General features: G+C 44.0%; 2 long non-coding RNA genes across 3 annotated transcripts; one reads left to right on the top strand and one right to left on the bottom strand.

Annotated features, from left to right (window-relative positions):
• Nucleotides 1-1,401: 1,401 nt before the first annotated feature.
• On the top strand, nt 1,402-6,159 carry LOC149269087 (uncharacterized). Its single transcript, XR_016269892.1, has 3 exons — nt 1,402-1,615; nt 5,689-5,748; nt 6,109-6,159. It is a non-coding gene; the product is annotated as an uncharacterized LOC149269087 (long non-coding RNA).
• A 1,964-nt stretch (nt 6,160-8,123) lies between these two features.
• Nucleotides 8,124-16,105, bottom strand: LOC149269086 (uncharacterized). Of its 2 annotated transcripts, none has more exons than XR_016269877.1 (3): nt 14,968-16,105; nt 14,542-14,672; nt 8,124-14,473 (listed from the first exon to the last, which is right to left on the bottom strand). It is a non-coding gene; the product is annotated as an uncharacterized LOC149269086 (long non-coding RNA). The 2 variants fall into 2 exon arrangements; XR_016269876.1 differs by having other exon boundaries at nt 15,788-16,098.
• Nucleotides 16,106-20,028: the final 3,923 nt, after the last annotated feature.

Below are 20,028 nucleotides of genomic sequence, written 5' to 3'. Positions count from 1 at the left end.
TTTTATTTATGAAGATCACAGCTGAGCACAGCTTGACGTTAACTGCTTTTAAAATGAGCTGCAGGAATCTGTGGAGAAAACATAAAGTTATCAATTCGCTTTGCTTGGTTTACACCACAATCGCAGCTCCGATTTGATCCACTCAGCTGTCAGCGCAGCTCTAGGGTCTAACCAGGAGAAGAGGAAGACGATGAGCAGAGCAGAACAGAACCGCAAAAAAACTAATTGCCGCCTGCCAGACGAGGAAGAGCAGGAGGGAGGCAAGGAGAATGACAATTGGATGAGAGGCATATGGATCCGCATGCTCAGCTGTGGATTGCTGTCAGCAAATCTGTCGTGGTCAGTTGAATGTACTTATCTACCTTCAGCACACATACACACATACGTATGGAGGCTCGCGTGCGTGGCTTCGGCTCGACGTAGGTCAGAGCTGACCCCATTCGGTGTCATTAACGTGGCCCAAGGTCTGTTTGTTTTGGCTTGGCTTGGCTGGCAATTTGCGCATAATTGACTGAGGCAAATATGAAATGCGATGAGGAGGAGACTTTGGTGTGCGTCACTGTGAACTCATTTGAACTGCCGCATAGCCTGTCAGCAGCTCCAGCTGTTGCTGCCAACTCAAGTCTCGGCCGGAGGCGAAGGCGGTTCTACCCGATCTCTGATCCTCAACGACAAAACTCAGCAACTGGGAAAACGTTTCCAGTCACTTAGTCAACAATCTGTTGCATCTAATTGTCTTTTGCAGCAAATTACTCAATTCCGTGTTGCTGCTGATGCTGCGATAGCAACAGATGTAGATCTGACCCTCCCCTTCTCTCTCGCTCTCTCTTTCTCCTCTGTCTTATCTTTCAACAGGTTTGACATAATTTTCACTTGAGTTTGTTTTTGAGCAGCACAAATTGGACTGCGTTGATGACGATGATGCCTTGAGTAACTCAATCGCAATCTCTTAGTTTACGGCTCTGCAACGGCGCTTCGTATGCCTTTGGAAACAAGCACTTTAATGGGCGTGGCCCACTTCCGCAAGCAATTTGCTGCGGTTCTTGGGCGGCGGGCATAATGGAACATTTTAATGCTGAAACTGATGATTAAAATCAAAGTCATAAGACGATGTAGGAAGGAAGCTTACGAAGAGTGGGAACGAGCTGGATACCCTATACGATGAATACGGATATAAAGAGAGAGGCATAGAGAGGGGGAAAGCTACAAAAGCTATATGGGCTATCTCTCTCTCTCTCTCTCTCTCTCTCTCTCTCTCTCTCTCTTAGCAGTCAGGCAAATTCTAGAGTAGATTAGAGACGGCGTCAATTTCCTTCAACTTTCCATTGCTGGCACTGCCTGTCATCTGTGGTTTAGCATTTACAGGGTAACAGAGCTGCGCCACTTGCACAAGATGTCGAGAACGCAGTCGCAGTTGAAGCTGCGAGTCACAATTGATGCTGCAAGTTGCAAGTTGCAAGTTGCCAGTTGGCAGTTGGCAGTCAACACGAACATGCCACAGCCGCAGCAGAGACACGTCGAGCCAGCGAGCCATAAAAACGGGAGCAGACTGCAAACATAATTGAAAGCAATTTGCGGCTGACTAACTGAGGCCAAGGAGTAGCAGACCTAAAAGGTGAGCGGGACAGAGACAGAGATAGAGAGAGGAGAGAGAGTGGAATTGAGGTGGGGTCTGCTCTGGCTGGGTGATCTGAGCAGACGCCAGGTCGAGCGTCAGCATAAACATTACATATATTGCCACACACACACACGCACACACACACACACGTGTTGTTTGTCAATTCAGTTGGCGCTTCGCATTTGCTTTGAGTGAAGGGGTTTCGGTTGTTGCTGCCACACATGCAAGCGAGCGAGCGGAAGTGTCTCAGTTCCGGCAAATGTTGATCATCTGCACCTGAACACAGAGACAGCGAGAGAGAGAGGGCAAGAGAGGGGAAAGAAAACACATTTGATGCAGCTGTTCATCCTCGAGGCCCCCATTTTCCCCCTTTGCTATTGCGCAATTGTGCAATGCCTTTGATTTGGTTCTTTTGCCACTCGACTCGTAATTGCAAACAGCTGAACCACATGTGCTGCTGCCCCCAAAAGCCTAATCGATATTTTTGGGGCTAGCCAAAGGGGTGTGAGAGGCCAGAGTAGAGTCAATGATCATTAGCATAGCTAGAAGGCACATTTCTGAAAGTGCCCGCCTGGCTCTGGCCCTGGGTCTGCGGGGCAATTGTTAATTAACTGAAAGTGTCAACTGGTTGCAATCAACCAAATCTGATTTGCTTTTAGCGGCATAAAAAATATATGGAAATTTGTAAAATTGCTTAATGGAACAGTGGACTTCTGAGATTTCTATTTCAGACTCCTAATGCCAATAATCAAGTTTTACATCAGTGCTAAAAATATATATGAATTGAGGTAACGATATCAGATTTGATATTCTCCTTAGCTTATAAGTACCTCTGAAGCTCTTACTCTCACATTTCACTCTCGTCTCTCTATCTATCTATATCTATCTTTGTCTTTGTCTTTGATTACACCCTCTATCTCTCCGCCTATTCTCACTCTAGCTAGATCTCCCTCGATCTCTCAATTCTTTCACTTTCTACCCCTCTCTCGCTCTTAATCTCGCTCTTAATCTCGTTCACTTTATCCTATTCTATTTTTTGCAATTCGCCTCCTCTTTCTTCTGTTTCATACCATCGTAAAGTTCTTTTCTTCAGTTTCTCCCCCTCTGTTGGTTCGACTAAGAGTAATAAAATATAGTTTGCTATGAATATATGTATATAGTTTTCTATGTATGTTTCTTAACATACATCAAAATTTCCTGGGAATTAACTTATCAATTTGCACAATTCGTCCAATTCAGTGAGCAAAACTTTCAGTGCTTATTAAAGAAACTCGGATAGCGAGATTTCATGGGCTGCCCCTGAAGGTTGACTCCCAGGGGTCATTTCGCTTAAGCCAAGCTTGGTTGGGCACCAATCTGGTTGGACATGGAGCTCCGGCATATAATCATGCATATACATACACACAATATGTACGGCACATACACAGCTGAATCATGAACCATGAGGCATATACCCGATATATGTTTGTATATTTATTTATATTTATGTATAAAGCAACTTCCTACAGCTGCTGAAACTCAGACACAGCCGGCCAAGTGCGTTGGGTATACGACTGACTCTATACATACATATATTTTGCAGTTGTTGCACAAATAATGAATGAAACGCGTTGTTGTTGTTGTTGCTGTTGTTATTGTTGTTAAAGTTTATCAAGTTGAAATTGCACAGTTGGTTGACTGCTGCCACAACAAACAACAAACGAAAGAGCAATGAAAAGGCGCTCGACTTATGGTTGGGGCTCAACTTGTGTTTGTGAGAGTGGGACTTAACCTATATGTATGCCCGCTCAAGTGGTGCAAAGTGAGCATATTGGTTGTGTTTTAATGAAGATTGACTATCAAGGGGGTGTATATGTATATATGAATACTCAACTCCAGCCTTAGCCAGTGCATGTTTGTTGACCTTCCCTCAAAATCTAAATGAAAAAGTCATCTACATATGGAGGTAAACAATTGGAAAGCTAAGAAATTCGAGAGATGCTGAAAAGCTCAATAAAACTAAATGAAATTTGAGTGCAATAAACTGCGATTAGTGTTTGTTTGTCTTGGAGTCTGCTGCTGTTGCTGTTGCTATTCGAGTTTCCGTTTCCGATTGAATTGGATTGGATTGGGCTGCTGCTCAGTGCGTTGTTTACGTTCCCAAGCCTAGCCGAGTGGAGGGGCTCTTAGGCAGTTGTCCACAACCCTGAGCTCAGCGATTCACTGTCAGACGACGGGCCACGCACAAGGCAAACAAGCCGAGCAGCAGGCGGGCCAGATGTTGTTGCTGTTGTTGTTGCAGTTGTTGTTGTTTATAGCAAATTGCGCATACGCCTCGTTGTGCGGCCAGGCGTTGCAAATAGTTTGTCATAAGTACACATACATATACATATATAAGTGTGCATGTGTGCATGTGTGCATGTGTGCATGTGTGCATGTGTGTGTGTGTTTGTGTGTAAATTTGATCATTCAGCTCACCCACACAGCAATAATTCAAGTGCAGCGCTCATCAATAAAGTGAAATTTTTGCTTTTGGGGCGTGCAGCCTTGCTCGATTGTTGTTGTGCTTTGATGGACACATGCACGAGGCATATGCTTCACATGCACATACAAAGTGATATATATACACATGTGTGTATGTATATACTGTATGAACGACAAGGCAGCCTAGCCAGCAGCTGAGGCAGCAACCGGACGCACGTGTTCATTTTCATTTGGCGCACAGAGAACCCAACGATAAATAGCCGCAGCGGCTGCCGCAGTCGCAGTCGCAGTCGCAGTCGCAGCAACAACAGCTGTACAGCAGAATCTTTGTAGACGATGACGGAGACGCAGACGACGCTGATGACGACCAACTGCGGAAATTATTCATTCAAGCGCTGCTGCTGCTGCTGTTGTTGTTGCGGCTTCAGCTTCTGCTTCTGCTTCTTCGGCCTGGCTTGGCTTGGCTTGGCTGCTTCTGCCTTCTGCCAAGTAACAATTTGAAATTCATACAAATTGCAAGCGGCGAGCGGAACCAGACAATAGCCGCAACGCTTGCCACATGCGGGGGCAGCAACTGGAGCCACCCAAGCAGCGCCAACATGTCCGGCAGCAGCAAACAGCAACAACAATAACTGTCCATCAAACTGGCAGCGAGGCGCAACGAGCTCCCAAATGTGGCTGTTGTTTGATTTCATTTGCCAAAATAATTGTCTCACATTGCATAATCCAGCAACAACAATAGCCACAATAGCAACAACAGCAACAACAACAAACAATGAACGAAATGAAAGCTCAGCTTTCACCCCGACATTTGGGCCGGGTCTAAAGCCATCAGCAACTGCGGATCACAGACAATAAAACAAAAGCTGAAAAAAGCTAAAAAGCCAAATCTGAGCCAAACAACAACAGCAACAAAAACAACTAAAAGCCCAAATTCAGGCAACGAGCTCAGCGCTGGCAGCACACGGCACACAGGTGTGCACAATCAATCAACATGAGATCCCATTTAAGCTGCTGTAACAATGACCACGATAATCACGCAGCCACAACTACAACCACAGTCACAGCAGCAACCACAGATCGCTCGGTTTTTTTTTTTTTTGTTTTTTTTTTTTTGTTGGTTCCCGGTCCACGCACAATCGCGTTGATAGCTTCGATAGTCGCACAAAAGTCAGATCAAGAGCCAGAGCTTGGCTGACCATTTCTGTGAGCAGAGACCACCGCACCACAATCGCTCAAGGCAGCAGCAGCAATGATGGTGACGTTGGTGGTGCGGATGCGGGTGTTGCTGCTGGGGCCGCAGCATTGTCTAGACCCAGCTGATTGCTGTTACATTCCACACTTAATTAGCTGCCAGCCCATGGCTAAACAATGCTCTTGAACAATTTCCCAAAAATTTTATTGTATTTGTATTTTATTCATATTGCTATAGAATTTTTGGCTCTCAGGTAGATCAAGCAAAAGAGTAGATCATGTTGAAGGGTCGCTAGTTGGGCATAGCTGAGTGTGTGTGAAGTGAAATAGTAAATATTAAATATTATTCATATTTTTCATATTTTTTACTGCATTTATGAACTGCTTTTCTCTCTTCAATTGAATGTTCTCAGACAGGTGAGAATTTTGTGTGGTCTAATCACGTTGCTGAAAGTTCTTCCATCAAAGTGAAGGTATGTTTGGCATGCTCTATGTCTTATATACATATATCGCAATTATATCGATCTACATATAGAAAACATTATTAATATACAGTGGCTCACAAGCTATTTCAACCAAAGTCTAAAATAATACTTTCGGCATCTGCAAAATCTAAACTAAATGATATATCAACAAAATTTAAATACCAGCTGCTAGTCTTATGCTTAAATTAATAAAATATCACATCTGTTATTATTTAAATTAAATTAAATTTTTTAAATATTTTATAATATTTAAAATTTAAGAAAATAATCAACAAATAATTGCATATTCAAATATTCTCTTTCTCTCTCTCTCTCCCTCTCTATCGCTTCCTTTTTAAATCAAAACAGTGAATACTTTTTTGGTCTCACTTTTTCACCTGACCAATTTGTACAAGACAGATTGCAAATAAAAAATATATTAAAAAAATCAAAAATTCTATTGACTAATTAATCTCATTTGTCCAGCTCATTTCCTAGAGGCAGCCAGTGGAAGGCGATTTTCATTTGCCAGCTGAAGTAGAGTTCAGCTATATATGCTCACAATATTGTCGCAATGCTAAACAAACTTAATTGGATATATGTTCATTGACTGTGCGCTGTTCATGCAACAGCAACAGCAACAAGTGCGGCAAGTCGCGCTGCTCGCCTCATATTTTGCTGAATGCTGAGCGAAATTAGCATATGAATAAGTTTCGAGTGTTACACCAGCTGTGAGTGTGTGAATGTGTGAGTGTGTGAGTGGTGCGTGTGGTTTTCTTGGCTTGAAGTTGAAGAAGGCGGCGGCACGCATCAAAGCCGACCACCAACAATTGCCACAGTCAGAGTCAGAGTCGGAGTCGCAGTCGGAGTCGGAGTTGGAGTCGCAGCAACATGTGCACACTCGACTCGTATGAAAACTAAAACCGAAACTGAAACCGAAACTGAGCTCGAATTGGAGGTCACGTAGTTGTCCGGGCACCATGCAACGCCTTCATTTCGCCAGCGCTGCTCTGTGCCGCATATAAATTACACAATGCAACACACAGACGACGCCGCGTTGCTGCAACTCGGCCACAAATCGAATTGCCGCAAAAAACAGAAAAAAAGAAAAACTGAGAGGCAAGTGAAACCCTGTAAATGCAATGAAATGGTTTTTAACTTTTGCAATTTTTCAACGGCCAAACCAAAAAAATAAAACACAACAAATAATAAAAGATGCGCGAGAATTGGGAGGAAATGAACGAAGAGTGAATGTGCTTACGAACCGTGATATATATGGAATGGGATATATACACGCTATATGGTATAACATATTTGGAACATCAAGATATATAAACATCTGTTGTAATACTTTCAAATATAGTTGAATGCTCTTTCTCGAGGTGCTGTAAAAAAATATGGTATATATATTGCTTTATATAATTATAGTATAGATATAGTAAAAAACTTCTATTCAATACGCTTATCAAAAAAGTGAGTCAAATAAAAAGTGCTTCATTGATGACTTCGTGGTTCAAGCCTTCAAAACTTAATGGTTCTTGAGCCTCATTTTTGAGCCATGTTTACCTCTTTGGTTTTCTTGAGCTGCGTTCTCTGATTTTCCTAAGCTTTCATTTTTTCTTTCTTTTCTTGAACCTGACTTCATATGCCTTTAACTTCGATTTATAAAATAGATTTGTCTCTAGATGAGCTGCATTCCTTGAACTTGGTTCTCCTTATATTCAGATTCGCTTCGCCTTTTTTTGGGGTCTCTCATGCCAAATTTTAAGATCAATAATTAATTTGATAAATAAACTGATCCTGGCTGGTCTAGATAAAGATTATAAAATAAATCAAAGTATATATAGACTTGATACAAAATAGATTTTCTGCGCAGACAAATTGCCTGAGCAAATCGCAACACCCTCTTGGCAGAGTAAAGCAAACTAAGCTTCAAGCTGAAGGCGTCGGCATGGCAATAATATGGTTTTTGATGTTTAAACAAGGTCAGCTCTTCTCTTCTCTTCTCTGGGCTGGCATGGCGCTGCCATCAAAGGTGGAGCGCCGAGCGATGAGCAAACAAAGCGCTCTCCGTAACCAGAGACGCTGGCTAACCCCTGGCCCCTAACCCCTGGGATCTAAAGCCACATCGACATCGTCCATTGGGCCATTCGCCGATTCGACATCGAAGTAATAACCATAATGCGCCGCTTCACGCAATTTTCGTAGCTTAAATCCGCTGTTAAAGTTCGAAAGGTTTTTGGAGGCAATCGAATATGGAATGCTTTTTGGGCTTATTTGCTTTAGCCGTTGGCCCGCTGGCCCGTTGGCCCGTTGGCCCGTTGGCCCTCTTCTTCGGCTTTTCGATCCGTTCTGCTCCGCATCATTCATTCACTTTGGCCCGGTCGGGGTCTCGCGGCCTTTGATTGCTTTAATTTTGTTTTTCTTTTGGTTTTTGGCGCTGAAGCAATAAGCGATTTGCCATGCTTCGATTTGCATGCATTAAAAGAGAGTACGAATGGGTTCGGCTTTGGGATACGAGTAGGATCGGATTGAAGTTGAAATGCCTTTAGGCTGCTTACAGTTTGAGAGGCATAGTTCAAAATTTATGAATATTGTGTAAAGGTTGGAGGATCAGCAGACAACTAGATGAAGTTTTTTTTTAGCATATATCTAGTAAAGCTATCAGATGATATGAATGTGATATGTGGGATATGCAATATGTGCAAAGATCATTTGAAAGTTTTTCTAGTAAAGGACAGAAATATTTCGGCTTTCTATACCAATCCGAAAAAAGCCTTTTTTCAAGTAAAAGGAACTTTTCATATAACAAAAGATCTCCACATAGATCTCTTACCCTCTCTGTCCTATATATAGCTCATAAATTACCCATCCCTCTGCCAATTCGTAGTCAAGAGAACCAACTATTAAACGCTTTCCAACTACTTAACCACAGCCCAAAAAAGAAATTCAACTCTGAAAAGAAAGTTCTCATTAATTAGCATTGGCTGTGCAATAAATGCTGAAGGAATTGATCAAAGGCCTGTGAGCTATTGTTTGTATATGGATCATGCTATATTGTGTGCCATTCTATATAAAACGATCGGCGCGGCAGTGTATCAAAAAGTATAAATTTTATTGACTGCGGATGCAGTTCATAAACAATTGCCCATCGGCCGGGCCCGCCTCCGTGTGGGCTGTGGGCGCAATGTGGAGCGCATCTGTTACATGTTAATGCGCAACAGGGCAAAATATGCCAGAGGCGGCAACAGATATAGATATAGTTATAACTGTATACTATATATACATATGTGATCGCTGGAAATACGCTCGAGTATTTTGTATTTATGAAATCAAACATAAGGTACGGCTCATGCGATCGTTCAGCTGCACATTTGGCACACATGACAGCCGCATGCTCCAAAAGAATCTCAAATGAAGAGGGTGGCCGGGAGGTGGGCGTGGCTGGCTAAACCACACACATGTATGCGAGTGTAGGATTGTGGGGAGGGGGAGGGGGGTGGTGTGCCTGTGCGCAGTTCCAGTTAAATCGGAAGTGGAAATCACGACCCCTCGACAAAAAGAGCGTGCCACGATTATCACGCTATTTCTGTCCAGCCAAAGAGCAGGGAGGGGACGAGGCTGAGCGGGTGGGGTGGGATTGGTATTGCTAAGGGTTCCCACATGTCAGCCTCAGCTGTTAGCCAACACACACACACACATATATACACTCTTTATCTATCTGTCTATATATATAATATAGAGATGGGCTGCTAATGATGGCAACGGGTTAAATGCGCTGCGATCTATTTCGAGGCATTTTCTAATTTTCCCAGTTTTCCATTTGCTTCTTTTTTATACTTTTCCAAGTGTTGCCCAATAATTTAGCCTTGTTTATGGCTTTTTGATATTACCCACGTGTCATATTTTATGGTCGGCCTGGGTGCTGTTCGTTTCTCTCGGCTGCGCTTTAAATTTAACGAAAATATTTTGATAGCTTCTACATTGGCTGCGCCATGCCTCTGCCCCACCATGCCCCCTAGTCCCAGTGCCAGCTCCTGCCAGACACTTGGCCAACATTAATATGAGTTTTTTTTTTTTTTTTTGATTTGTTTTTTCGATTTTTTTTTTTTTTTTGGCTAGACTCGAATGCATATTGACACAAAAGTGACATTTAACAAAGTCGCTGCATTTATGGCAAGTGCATCTGAAACACGCCCAGTTGACAGACGACAGACGACAGACGGCAACTGCAACTGCAATTGCAACGGCAGTGCGTCAACAGATGCGGCATGCCGCCAAAAATGGTCAGCACTTATGGTGCACCTTGTTGCCAGTTGTCGACGCTCGATTCTCAACTCTCGATATACGACTGTCGCTTGTGGTTTGTTTGGCTGGCGGGCTTTTTGGCCAACCCAACTTGGCCATATTTGTTAAGAGCGACGCCGTCTCTATAAGGCCACACGGCCGATATTTCACATTTTTGGCTTTTTTTTTTCTTTCGGCTTTTTTTTTTTTTTTGGCAACTACTGCACTGCGCAATGCCGGTTCATAATTCCTGGGCCTTGCACCTTTCACTCAACAAATCATGTTTAACGTACTTCTCTTTGTTCAATTTCAATGAATTATTGAGGGAACTTAAGCATTTTAAGAGTTGTGGCACTTGATTGAAGGTGTTTCGAATTGATAAAATAATAGACATTAACATACGAATTTGTTTCTCTAGTCCTTAAACTGTAATCTTTAAAAAATATAGCAGCTATGTAATGAATTAATTAGAATTAATAAAATAACTCACTCCAAAATGAGTTTAGTTCTAGCAGTTAGATTACAGAGAAGAGAACAGAGAGCAGAAAGCATTTAGAGCCCATGTATGGCTTGATGGGGATATAAATTTCATTACAGACCTCAACTGCAATTTGCTGCTGCAGTTGCTGCTGCTGATGTTGCTGTTACTGTTGCTGCTGTTGCTGCTGTTGCTGCTGCTGCTGTTGCTGCTGCTACTGCTGCTGCTGCTGCTGCTGCTGTTGCTGTTGCTGCTGCTGCTGCTGCTGCTGCTCCTGCTGTTGCTGCTGCTGCTCCTGCTGTTGCTGCTGCTGCTGCTGCTACTGCTGCTGCTGCTGTTGCTGTTGCTGTTGCTGCTGTTGCTGCTGTTGCTGTTGCTGCTGTTGCTGTTGCTGCTACTGCTGCTGCTACTGCTGCTGCTACTGCTGCTGCTACTGCTGCTGCTACTGCTGCTGCTGCTGCTGATGTTGCTAATGTTGCTGCTTTTGTTGCTGCTGTTGCTGCTGTTGCTGCTGCTGTTGCTGTTGCTGCTGCTACTGCTGCTGCTGCTACTGCTGCTGCTGATGTTGCTGATGTTGCTGCTGCTGTTGCTGCTGCTGCTGTTGCTGCCGCTGCCGCTGCAATTCTTGCTGTTGTTGCTGCTAATGCAGCTCTATAGCTGTAGTAGCTATCTACTGCTGTAAAGTGTGGGTCATTGTTGGTGTTGCTCTAGCGCGGGGTGTTGCAATGGCATTGCAGGTGTTTGCCGTATGCTGTTGTAGCTGTTTCGCTGTTTTGCCGTTTGGATTGGCTAACCAAGATTTGTCACCTGCATTGTAAGAGCGCTGCGGCACGACGTGGCCAGGTTGGCAGCCTGCTGTTTGTTATCTTCATTTTGGCATCGAGTAAATCATAATTTTGCACCTTCCCGCACGACAGCAGCTAAGGAGCTGAGGCACTGAGGAGCTGAGGTGGTAGGTGGCAGGTGGCAGCTAGCATGGGATGCTTGTCGTTCATGTCGTGGTGCAACAACGTGCCAAATTTATCGCACAGCTCTCATCGCTCACGGCCTCTGGCCCCTGGCTGAGTGGCACACCCACGCCCACACCTACGGGCTGAATTAAATATCAATTATGCGAGTCTCTAGCCCAGAATGGCTGGCCAATTTCCTGCTGCGGCTAATTATAACTGCCGCTAGGGCGTGGGGCAGAGAGCAGGGGGCGGGGCGCGGCAGCCAGTTAATGTTGTCGCTTCATGTTGTCAGCGATTGTTTGGCGTTAATTGCTCGACGATTTGTTTACGGGCCGCCAATCGAAATGGACAGCAACAGCAACAACAACAACAATAGCAATGTCAGACATTAAAAAATAAAATAACAGAGAAACCAAAATGGTGCTCGATACCAAATGCGCATTCAAATCAGGCCCAAAACACGGGGAGTCCCTGGACATGGCAGCCAGCCACCGTAGCGTAGCTTGTCTGTAGACAAGCTAAGAAGCCACCGATCAGCGTTCGGGCAAATACCACATTCGGATTGAGCTACAAGGCACGCACAGCGCACCACAATGCCAAAAACCAGCCACTTGGCAGACGACGACGACGATGACGACGACGACATCCGGCACTGCCACTCGCATGACAATTAGAAAACTGTCGTAGACACACACACACACACACACGTCACACCCACTGTTAGCTACTCGTAGCCGAGTCTGGATTAGGCCCCAGACTTTCTTTGGCTCGGCTAGACATTGTTTCTATTAATAAACCGAGCCATTAAAAGCGCCAACAACTCCTCTGCTGTTTATCAATGTAAATTCGATTCATTGAGGAGCTGAGTCTTAGCCATGTATTTGCGTTGCCTATGAATTGGAGGGTGATGGAAATACCAATGAATGCCTTCTCTGATAATACAATATATTAAATTAAATTAGTTAAATAGATAAAAAAAATAAATGAAATGTTTCTTATATACTTGAAATCAAGTCTTATATATTTGGCCTAAGCAGGACTCATATCAGTTATTTGAGTATGTTTACTACTCTCTGGAAATATACATACATATATGTAAAGAACTCTCCTCTATATTATTCATTTCATTTTGATTAAAGTTAAGCTCAAGTTGAGCACAATTAAATCTTAAAGGTTTACATATTCCCCTATGCCAATCTCATGAATTCAATTGGCCATTAAAGTATTTAGTTTTAGTTTATAGTTTCACTATACGCTTCTCATTCATTTCTGTCATAAAGTTTTACATTGTTTACAACTCTCAGAAGTTTAGATTTGATCATCCATTCTATATGATTCTCAAGTTTCCCAGGCAATTATTAATCAAGCTGTAAATCGCTTTTAAGCTTTACTATGCCATTCCCATGCACTTATCTCGCTCTTTCTCTCTCTCTCGCTCTTTCTCTCTCTCTCGCTCTGTCTCTCTCTCTTTCTCTTTATCTATATCTCTCTCTCCTTCTCTGAATTTCGCTGTATCTTTTTTTATCTCCTTCCCTATCGCATTTTCTCCCGTTCTCTCCCTCTCTCTCTCTCCCTCTGCCCTGCTATATATATGTATATATGTTTTTCTCTTTCCCTGCCATAATAGAAAACATTTCCCTTGCGGCACTTGAATTTTGAATGAATTTCATTAAATTTTCAACAACATTTCCATAAGTCTTCGCACACAATTTTCCATTTACTTGATGGAACTGCAATTTGGCAATTAGGTAGACAGACAGACAGACAGCCAGGCAAACAGAGAGACAGTTCGTCTCGACAGCCCTTCATAGTGCAAAATATTTGCTTAGTCAAGAGTCAAACAAAATACACTTAAAACGTCAAGATTGTGACAGCTAAACGGCCCACCCACTCGCTGCCGCAGAGCTAACTCTGCCACGCCCACACACGCATTAACAAGAGGCGCCAAATTAAGCCATAAATTTCAGACGGAGCTGGACCACCAGCCAAGCGGCAGGCAGGGCAGGATTCGTGTGTAACAAACAGCAGGAGCTCGATGGAGACTATGTGGTCTATGGGTGAAACGCCTCTGCAAGAGACTTGCAACTGTTGCAACTGTGCCCCCGCTCCAGGGGCAGCTCCTCCTCGCCCCAGTGCCATGATAGCTCGTTTAATAAGGAGCAAGAGAAAACATATATTCAAATTTAATTAGTCTTCAAGCGAAGAAGTAATATTTTTACAATCTGGTAAATTTCGCAGCTGCAATGAAGTGGGTTGCCAGTTGTTGTTGCTGTTGCTGCTGTTGCTGTTGATATTATGAAAATATGAGCAGCAAGTGGGCTGCTGTGCGCGCTGTCCGACTGCATCCACATCTGCATTCCAGACGAGTCAACGGCAAAATAGCAAATAGCGAATAGCCAGACGCAGAGCATGTGGGATTCAGACGCGACGGCACTTAACGACGGCACTGTTGTTGTTGTTGTTGCTGTTGTTGCTGCTGCCACATCAATTGCAGCTGAGAGACCTGCCTGCCACATCATCAACTGCTGCTTGCGTCGGCGTACGCATGATGCGTTCTTAAATGGCTTTGACTCCAGCGACGCCTCTGTTGCAGCTGCAGCCGTGGACCTCTGGCGACCCCCAGTGTCAGTGGCATTGCGTGTGACATTGCCGCATTGCAGCAGCATCTATGTGGCAACTGCACCATATTCATTAGCAGCCGTTAAATGCTCGCTTAATCATGCATCATGCGCGCAGAGGCAACTCAAGTGGCATCAGACCCCGGCAGCGATACAGAGGCAGCCTCTGTTGCAGCCAACGTCTGCTGCTTGCAGCGGCTGTGGCAATCTTAAGTGAATTTGTGTTACAATCTGCGAGTCTTAGACGCAGCAGCAGCAGCTTCCTTTCGCTGCCGCAACTCATGATGACATCTATTAATCAGTTTTATATGCATCGCATGCCTCGTCTGGCTGAGATTGCGGCAGCTGGCAAAAGTCTCAAAGCCTGCAAATCAAAAGAATGCGAACCGGAGAAAAACCAACTAGAGAATAATTTATATTAGTAGAGATTTAAAGTGGTAAGAGATGAAGATATTCTTAAGTTACTTACTTATATAAGCAGGAGAATGATGAAACATCAGAGGAAGGAAGAGAGAATCGCATAGAGAGGCGACATGTTTGACGCTTGGAGGAGAGAAGGGGAGCAACAGATAGAAGGAGAGAGAGCAAGTCAGCAAAACACTGTGAATGAGAGAAAGAGAAATGGTTTGAGACAGAGAGTAGGAGATGGCGGGAAAGAGAGAGAGAGAGAGAGAGAGAGAGAGAGAGAGTAAGAAAAAATTCAATAGATAGTGATAGAGATAAAGATACGAATACAAAGAGGAAGAAATAGAGATAGATTCATAAGGAAACTGACGTTGAGAGAGAGAGAGAGAGAGAGAGCGAGATATAGATAAGGAGAGGGAGTTTCAAAAAGAAACATTGTAGTGAGAAATTAACAGAGAGACATACAAATAGTGACAAACAGAATAGAAACCTTTCAGATAGAGAGGCAATGATAGTCCTAGCTGATACCAATGATGGGTAAGTCTAGTAAGTGGAAGAGAGGCAAACTGAGAACGAAAGAAATGTGTCAAATATATACACAAAAACTGTCAGCATATGGACAGAACGTATTTATGAGAGATATAGATGCATGTGAAATTATTTATCATCCAAGTTTGATCATAAAATCTAAATGAATTGCCTTAGAGCTGTTTAATGGTTTCATTGTCTCGATTGCTTGAGCAGTTTTATGGACCACCCTTGGCAACGCGTGGCTCTCACGCTCGGCCGCTTGTTTATATTAATTTATTTCATGTTGTTGCCAATTTGTGAGCAATTCAAAGGATCTAAACTAATTTAGCAAATTGATTGGAGGCCGCATCCCGCCCAGACTTAGGCAGAGCCGGTTTGCTTACAAGCCATAGAAATACGAATCAAACAAATGCGGCAATTAAATTTTCATATGCGTGCCACACGACCAGGACGCACGTAGTGCCGGATGCCGAGCTCTGAGCCCTGAGCTCTGAGACGGACGTGCGTCAATTAGGGGCAAGCTGTGGTGGTGGTTGCTCAGCGACACCGTCCGCTGCACACACGCCCACTTGGAGGCATGCCACGTGGCCGCCGCATTGTGCATTGAGTCAATAGAGGTCGGCCGGGGTGCGAGTCTCATTAGCGTGGAACCAGGTAAAAGCGCTTGAAGCCAGCCACGTGGCAGCTGCGCTGCCCAGAGCGGAGCTCCATGCGAGCGCCTGAATGGGAACTGAAAATGTTTTCGTGTTGTGTCACCGAACAAATGTTGCACCGCTGACCCAATTGCCACGCCGGGGTCAATGATAATTTCAGGAGCTTTTGGCCGCGTTGTTATTCGTGCGCTCGCCGAGATCGTGAGCCAGCGCTTGGGCGCTCCTTCAACTAAATAGGAAAAAAATGCAGACAGCTGCACGTGGTGGGCCGCCGGTGGTGGTGGCGCCACAGCCACAGCCACAGCCAGCGTTGCTCCTGACATATGCAAAATGCGGCTGCCATAACTGGCAACTGCCAACTGACTCTGCCTCACAATAGTTGCTCTCTGCTATTGCAATTGCAATTGCCTTTTCTCATGATTTGACTGCGATTTGCATTGGCTTCATGGAAATCTGTCAGCGAGCCACAGATTTATGGCAACGGCTCCAGTTGCCGCCAATGTGGGCGTCACATTATGTTGCCACAGGAAAGAAGACAAGCTGGAGGTGAAGAGGAAAATCGATAGACGAGCGGAAAAGTCTACAAAGCGTCTGCGTTGCCAACGCTCTCCTCCTCCTCCTCCGCCCACTGAGGAGAGAGAGAGAGAGAGAGGGAGAGACAGTTGCATATATTAAAGTCGGCAAATTAATTCAAAATGGCTGCCTTCAAAAAGGCGAGCGACATGCGCGCAGAGAGCAAGACAGACAAAGAGAGAGAGAGAGAGAGAGAGAGAGAGAGAGAGAGAGAGAATGTGTGTGAGTGTAGTCTCCACTCAGCCTTGGTTGCCAGGCAACGTCAGGCCAGGCCACTTGGCTGGGGGTTGCTTGGCGCCCGGAGGGTAGGCCGGGTGGCCCAGGGACGTCCAGGGTTGCCACGCTTCGTAAACGCTGGGAATCGATTGCAGTGGACACCAGATGCAAGCTATTTCGTTGGCTCAACCGATTTGGTACGGTCTGATTGGGTCCCAATGCTATATGCGACAACTGGATGAACAAACCCTATAGGCAGTACGTACGTTCGTATATCAACCCGGTTTAACCACCTTACAAGGCCGCCGCCTGCCACTTGACAGCTGCGCTTTGTGGCAGGCAATCAGTGCACGTGACCGACACACGAGCCGATGTTCTGCTCATTAGGAGAGGCTGACAAGCGTTTTGCCAATCGCGATATGATCATCAAAATGCCAAATCTCTCGCTCGGGCGACAGCAGCAACAACAACAACAACCCTCCTTTAACAACCCACTGTGATTAAGTCCACTAAGCTGCTGTTGCACAGTGGGAAAGTCACGCCAGTGGCATGTCACAGACGGCTGCCACAACTGCAGCAGTTTACAGCTCATTGCATTTCATCACGCTTTGTGTTTGTGCAGAGCAGGACTCGTACGAAAGTCAGGCCTGATGATATTTGAATTGATCTTGCAGCACTCGAGAAAGGAATTCACAGATCTGCTGGGAAATTTCCTTTGTTGACTCTAAGTGCTATATCTATTCTATATATAAATTTGGATCAGCTTAGGTTTATTATATCTGTCCGAGTCTAAACGAAGTTTTCATTTAAGGGAATGAAAAGAAATTGAATTCCAGAGAAGATTGCGAAGGCAGGAGAAGTTTGTCCTTAGTTGGTTAGATTCTCTAACAGGAAAACCCACAATTCACATATAAGCATCGACTTTTCCCTAGAAAATTCTACATTTCTTTTTAATTATTTTCTTTTTAACAATTATTAAAGCCTTTGATACAAACTTAAATAGAATTTATTGATACAAACTTAAGTAAAATTTAATAAACCCAGCTTGCTTAGGGTATTTATGCTTCGTTTAGACTTTCGCCCGGTAATTTCCTTTTGGGTTTTGCATGTTGCCCGTCTTGTATCCTCGGACCACGTAATCATGTTACGACACACAGCCTGACATCAGAGTTTCAGCAAAAGCGATTAATATCGCACACGACACGAAGCTGGGCAGGAGCAAGTCTCGAAAGTCCAGAGTAAAGACTCGAGACTCCAGACTCCAACTGGTAACAGCAGCAGCTCCCACAACAAATGGCAGGAACATGATGCCAACTCTGACTCTGACTCTAGCTTTTCCATACGATGCTGGCCATTGTTGTTGTTGTTGTTATTGTTGTGGTTATTGTTGGTGGTGGGTGCTGGTGCTGCAGGCGGCCCCAAAAGATTTCGTTTAAAATGACTTAATGGCAAACAGCTCATAAATTCACGAATTTGCATAAACCGACTCGACTATTTGGGCAACATTGCAATTGCAGAGAGGGAAGCGCCCCTCGGGGCACATCCAACAGTCAGGTCGCAGCGAGTGAGTCAGCTGCAACAGCAGCAGCAGCGGCAGCAACAGCAGCGGCAGCTGAAACACGAGCTAGAGCTCTTGTGACTGGCAGCCTAATAAACACAATTAACTTCATCATTTTGAACTCAAATTATTTCATTTCAATGCGATAAAATCGCAAATCACGAAGCGGCAGCCAAAGCGAAAGCGCGGCTCTAACCAAAATAAACGAAAAGCCAGCCGAACAGACAATAGAGTCAAACACAACAACAACAGCAACAGCAACAACAACAACAACGGACTATAACAGACAGAGATCGGTGAAAATTAAGTCAAACTGTTGCTGCAAAACGTTTTGCCAATCGGCTCGACGAATCGAACCGATCTCGGGACTTTGGCCTGTTGCACCCGCACCACCACTGAGCACCACCGAAGCCACTTTCAATTGCCTGGGCAGAGCAGCTGCATCGGGAATGAGGCTGGCACGGCCATAGGCCATAGGGATAGCTAGGGACGTGTTGAGGCTGGCATGGATGGAGTCTCTTTGGGCAACGAAGGTACAGCATAATGTTGCATGTCGCGCCAATTGTGTACACGATTTGACTTGGCAGCCGGCTGACAGTGCTGCCCACTATGCTGTTGCCAGTTGCTGTTGCCAGTTGTTGTTGCCGGTTGTTGTTGCTGTTTGTGTGTCAGCTAATCAGCTGGCAAGTATCTCATCTTCGAGGACTACTAGCAACTGCCAAAACAACAGCGCAACAAGGCACACGAAAAACTACCAAGTCATGTTGCCTGCCGACTGCTGATTGTTGTTGTTGTTGCTGTTCTTGTTGTTGCTGGCGTTGCTCCTGCTGCAGTTGCTGTGATTGTTGTTGTTGCTGTTGTTGCTGGACTTTTGCAAATAAATCTCTTGGCCATGGCTGCTGCTGGCTGTTGTTGTTTTTGCTTTTGCCACGGCACCCAAAAACTTGGACACAACACAATCAGCCAGCAGCCCAGTCATGTATTGCTGCTGCTGCTGCTGCAGTTGTTGTTGTTGCAGTTGTTGGTGTTTCCTGGAAAGCGTTTCCTGCATTTAGCTTTGTTAGTTTGCTTTATAACTATGTTGGCGCTACAGTTTGTTGTTCAATGCAATTGTATATACCCTAGATCGAAGACAAAGTATATTAGTATACAGGGTACAATACAGTAATTCAAGAGAAGAAAGTCCTTCTGCATAGTGTTAGCTATATATATTTAATTGAAATCTAAGGGCTGTTCTAACTTCCCCATTGCAGTGCAGTCATCTGCCACCCACTTTACAGGGCATCTTCCAGTCGATCATTTGGTACTGCGCTGATTTAGATCGTGTCCACCAACGAATTCGCTGGCAGTTGACTTTATGAGGGTCAATCAGGCTAACCAGAGTAGTCTGCAGCAACTGTCCGATCCCCGGAATGCGATCGTATCAGAAAACCAGGCACAGGTCGAACATTTTTTCAAGCCCATTGAAAATATTTCCACGTGATATTTGCTGTTGCCTGATTTTGCATATGCCAGCAGCAGATTTCTCTGACCCCATAAAGTGCAGGTATATGAGTATTTACTAATGTATATGTATATGTGTGTAATCCGAATCAATATTAGGGATAATGTTAAATGGCTTTAATTTAGGTATGCATAGAAGCATAGATGATCTATAATATATTTGGACAGAATTTTGTAAGCTTCAATTTGATTTAAATTTATATAAATTTGTTATATTAAAATGTTGATTCATAAATCTCTAAAAATATTTATAAACTAATCAAAATCTTACAATTCATTTACAATCATTTACAATTTATTTATTTCTATTAAGCTCTAAGACTCAAACTAATTTTGTAAATATTTTATCTATTTGAAAATGTATTTCTCAATTTCCAATCAATCATCGCATAGCTTCCATATCATTTCATTGTCGATATTCCATTTGATACGATATATGTCTAACATGATTTGACAGCAATCCAAAAACATACTCAGTCTTTCGATGTTGTTGTAGGAATATTGTTATATTTCCCAT

The sequence above is a fragment of the Drosophila arizonae genome, chromosome 4 (assembly GCF_054131065.1).
Source record: "Drosophila arizonae isolate 15081-1271.41 chromosome 4, UAZ_ARI_1.0, whole genome shotgun sequence".
NCBI lineage: Eukaryota > Metazoa > Arthropoda > Insecta > Diptera > Drosophilidae > Drosophila > Drosophila arizonae.
Note: the sequence above shows the minus strand (reverse complement) of the source record. Positions and strands in the feature narration are given on the sequence as shown.